This window comes from Dermacentor silvarum, chromosome 11 (genome assembly GCF_013339745.2).
Source record: "Dermacentor silvarum isolate Dsil-2018 chromosome 11, BIME_Dsil_1.4, whole genome shotgun sequence".
Taxonomy (NCBI): domain Eukaryota; kingdom Metazoa; phylum Arthropoda; class Arachnida; order Ixodida; family Ixodidae; genus Dermacentor; species Dermacentor silvarum.
The window spans coordinates 120,755,344-120,760,546 of NC_051164.1; positions in this window are offsets into that span (position 1 = coordinate 120,755,344).

Genomic DNA, 5,203 nt, shown 5'->3' on the forward strand with positions numbered 1-5,203 from the left:
GATGATGATGATGATGACCGCTAATGTGGTGGCGCATACCCACCAAAGGAGATTGGGCAAGAATGCATGGTGTCGCTGGCGAAATGCATAATCAGTTTGAGCGTTGAAAAAGAGAAATAATTGGAAATGAGAACAAAATTAAAGAAGGCGCGTGATTAAACGTTCAGACACGTGTCAAGTAGGTTTTGCTTTTGAATCAAAACAACATTGAAAACTACAAAAAAGCGTGAGCGAAATTGTGAACCGAAAGAATTTCCGACGTTCTTTGCTCAGGTAATTTCTGTATTGAAATTACGCCATTGCGCTTTGATAGTTCTGCCTTAACCTTTACTTCTTTGCTTATTTCAGAGACTCAACACCCTTTCTTTCTGTTCGCTTCGTCGTTATACATTACTATTTTACCATAAGCACTACCGCTGACCAGCCGCAATGCCACGTGGCCACGTTAAGCCAATCAGGCACAGACAATGGAGAAAGAGAGCGAGGGTGTGGATGGCGGCTAGATGAAAGAATGGCGTTACTTTGTAACTTATTTCCTAGTGAAGCAAGGCCAACTACAAGACGGGAGTTCTTGTGAGCGCAGTACATCGTAGCATGTCAGCACTACTGAATCTCAACAGACTAGTACATCGTTCTGGGCGAGCACTAGCTATATCTCTCTGGGAGAACACCAAGCTACATCTTAGAGCAGAAGGGAGAGCACACCAGATGAGCTGCAAACGTCCGCTTAAATGCCTCCTGTCCTGCCTAGATCCCTAGGCAAGGGAAACCTGCGGGCACACCTTCCTCCAACCGGAGCGTTCAAAGTCGCCGAAGGCTCCGCCTTGAGGATGAGGGTGCGCATGAACATTCCGGTGCCTTTGTTCCCCGAACACACTGGGAAAAGTAGTCCCGGGTGCGCACGGCTCGCTGCCACAGAGAACGGAGGGGACGCTCGTAGACGGGAGGTGTCACCCTTGACCCAATCTGGCGCGTCTTGGCTCCTGGGATGCTTCGTCTGTCGAACAGCTATGGCGGCTAGCAGGCGCGGATCCAGGGGGGATGTCCGGATGTCCTGACCCCCCCCCCCCCCCTCAGATTTGTGCATCGCCCCCTCGCTCACAGGGGGATGGCCCTGTCGCAAAAAAATATGGCCACCAGCATTCTTCAAAAGTATTTTTTCGCGAGTACCAGTGGTAGCAGCCATGTAGAAATAAAGCTAGCTCGCTCACGAGCTTAGTTATATTTCGTAGGGGTGTGGTGTCGCGAAGTTGCCATAGTTATTTTTTCTCATGAACACCTTGGACCTCCTGGCGCCGGCCGTGCTTTACTCGCCCCGTCGGTGGCGTCGAATGAACGAGGGGACGTCCCTTTTGCCAAGCACGCCGATGTGCGCGCGAGCGCCTTCGCGCCTGATTAACTTAGTTCCCCCTCGGGGTGTCATCGGTTGCCTCATTGGATGTCATCGGTTCCGCGACCAACCTGCTTAATGAAAGAGATCTCTCGCTGAAGTGTTTATATATAAATAATAACCACTAACAATTAAACTAAGAACTGCGCATAGGCAACTTTCTTTAACTGTGATCACAGTTACACGTTGACAATATCCAGCAGGAGCACAGTACCGTTGGTATGCTACAAGTTTTTCATTGTAACTCCGCAGTTTTATTGTCGTACATTAAGCATAGGAGGCTCAAACCCGCCGGATCCTTTTATCTGAGTGGGCGTTCTCGCGGAGCGGGGCGAAGCGTTCTCGCGGGAGCGTGACGTCAGCGGCCAACGCCAGCACGCGGGCCTGGGATGGCGTCGTGCGGTTAGAGAAACGGGAGCAGATGCGCGCCTTGTGTAAAAGGATGACGTCGAGCGGGAAACAAAACATGAAGACGCTGGCTCGCGCTTTCGGCTAATACGCCACATCGTTCTTCTTGTAGGTAGCGTCGTGAGTCTTCATACGCGGTGATTCGCATATCGTAAACACCCAGCGTAGTGGTTGCCGCGTTGGAGCGGGGCTTTACGCCCGTATTCAAGAACGTTCCTCTAGTCAACACAACACCTCGACTTAAGAGGAAAGATAGCACCGCCATCCCTTCAAAGAAGTGGTCATTGAGCTTCATGATCATTCACGGGAATTCTTTAGAATTGTCGCGTCTTTATCAGTCGAGAGGCGGCGCTGTGCTCAACAATGTGGAGTGGAGGAAGAGCTTCGAGTCGAGGGCTGTTTGAGAATAGGGGAGTTAGTCCTCCAAAGCAAACGAAGGTGTCTCAGCCAGACACAAGAATCTTCTTAAGGAAATCAAGGTGTCCCAAGAGAACTCCAAAAAAGGACGCGTGCTTACGCATTTATAACGAACCTGCAACAGATCATCCCAATTTTAAGAAACAATACAGGCTGTAGATATACCGGGTGTTCAAAATTAAGCTTTATGGTTTTCTTAAAATTAGGCACTGGGAGGCACGTGGAGACCATCTGCGCAAATAAGTTATGTGGCCAGGGGGCACAAAGTGAGATGATAATTATTGCTGTTAGCAGCCGAATTAACTAAAATTGAATAATTAACTTTTTATTGACTGCAGTAAGTGTGTATGTTTGTATTCAAAAGTTAGAGGCAGTCGTGTCTCTACACAGTTTCACTTGGAAGAATTCTTCTAGCATGTCTGGGCTCCGAGATATCCAACTCCACATTTTAATTGTCGTTCGCACGATTACGCATGCAAGAGAGTGAGGATCGGCGCAAAGCTCCTCCCTGATGTGGCGCGGCTGTTGCGTGAGGCGTTTAGTCTGACAACGGGGTGGAGGCATTGGCAAAGATAATAACTGTCCCCATTCCCCAAGCCTGTTATATTTGTGGTGCAGGCGGGGGTAAATATTTTATTTTCTTTTTCTAAACCCCACAATAACAAATGTCCCCCTTCCCCTCACGGCTGGCGAAATGAAAAAAAATTGAAGAACCCCTGACCGCCTTCGTAACACGCGACCGCGCAGCCTGTAAAGATGGCGGCAGCTGCCATGCCGAGATAATGGCGCGAGCGGAGAAGCCGGAGGGCAGTGCGTGCGCGTAATGGTGACTAGACGACCGGGCATGGTCCTTGCCTGGGCTACGCAAATAAAGTGACTGCTGATTTCCAAGTATGGTAAGTTTTATTGAAATCAAGAGCAACAACGGCACCATCAACAGCAGAAACCTTTTTTAGCTATGCTAACGAATATTTCATACTGGTGCTTTAAGTTTGGTGTTGTCATGCACAAATCTCATGACAACACTTCACCCATCAAGATGTGAATGCCCTAAAAATGTTCAAAATGCCTCCCTTCCACAGCAACACAAAGCATAAACCGCTCTCGCGTCGACTCGATAACTCTGCGCAGTACGACAATTGAAATTTGGAGTCGGATATCTCGGAGCACGGACACGCTAGAATAATTCTTCCGACTGATACTGTGTGACACCACTGCCTCGAAGTTTTCAATACAAACATACCCACGTACTGCAGTCGACAAAAATAATTATTCAATTTTAGTTAATTCGGCTGCTGACAGCGATAATTATCGTCTCACTTTGTTGCCCCCTGGCTACATAACTTATTTGTACCGGTGGTCTTCGCGTGCCTCCCAGTGCCTAATTTTAAGAAACCATAAAGCTTAGTTTTGAACACCCTGTATTATCAGGCACAGCCGCCATGCACATGGCTGTATTGGGTAACGTCCTTTTCCTATAAGCTCGCAGAAACCGATACCTGGCTTCTCTACAGGCCTTCTTCCTCTTTATGGGGTTTCACGTGCCAAAACCAGTTCTGATTACGAGGCACGCCATAGTGGAAGGCTCCGGATTAATTTTGACCACCTGGGTTTCTTTAACGTGCACTACAACGCAAGCACACGGGCGTTTTTGCATTTCGCCTCCATCGAAATGCGGCCGCCGCGGCCGGGATTCGATCCCGCGATCTCGTGCTCAGCAGCGCCACGCCTGAACTGACTGAGCCACCACGGCGGGCTACAGGTGTTGCTCTAGCCGTATAAAACGCGGGTTTGTCGTGAGCGGAAACGGTGAATTTCGGTAAATAAGAAAGGCTACTATCATCATCATTATCATCATCAGTGACAGAAGCTGACCCCCCCCCCCCCCCCCCCCCTCAGAAAAAACCTGGATCCGCCCCTGGCGGCTAGCAGCGGCCATAACGAAACGGCGTAGAACGCACTTTCCAAGAGTTTATCGGTCCCAGCGTCAAAGTCGGCGGCGAAGTGGCATCCAGCAACCACGTATTCGTCGAAACGTGTCTCGCCATGGTGTCGGCACTGGTCGTTACCGTGGGACGTATTTTCAACGCCACGAGGCGATTCGTCGCAGGAAAGCAGGGCAGGGTTGAAGGTCGCTGTACCCGCTGGCTGTTCGTAGCACCAGCTGCTGTGGCAGTTGTCTCGACGAAGATAAGTCCCAATGTCAAAGCGCTGGTTTGTTCGACCACTTTCAACACTTCGTGTGAATGCAATAAATAAACCGCCATGTGCAACGCCAGCGCTATGCAGACAGAGAAGATGGTTTAGGCGTGCCTACGGAGGGCGCACTCCCCGGCCAGTACGAGTATCCCCTTGTCCTCTAAATAAATTTGCCTCTTCCATGTACATAAATCCCCTGTCCAGTTTCTCCTACCTCTCGCCCTCGTACTCCTCACGAACGAAGTAACCCTCGTCAACTCTGCTCGGACGACGGCGTGGGCCCGCTTAGCCTCCATGCGACGCCCCGGTAGCGTAGGCCAGCTACCCGTTTCTAGACGCAACGGTAGAGTAGGCTAGAGAGCGCCCCTCAGTTTGACGCCGGACTCCGAGACCACGACCTCCCGAATCCTCCAACTGGTGGTGGGCAGCGGGGAGATTGACCTCATGGATTTTGGTACGTGGTGACCGACCAGTATTCCAATCAAGTTGGAGGCGAGTTGGGAATGACCACCTCTTGCAGCTGACTGGATACGGCAGAGAAGGACTGGTGACATGCTTCTGCTGCTGTGTGGGTAAGCGTTTGGTATTGGCTATAAGATTTACCAGGCTTCAGTTTCGCTGGGTTAACAGATTTGAAACGCTGGGGATCTTTTACTTGTAGTCTGATTGGCGTGCGTATCGCAATAAGTATTGTATGACAGCAGAGCCAAAAGTTGAAGTAGCGGCCATGGTCCTATGGAGTTTGACGAGAGCTAGCTTGTTGTGGTTGTGTGAAGAGCTCGTGGTAGA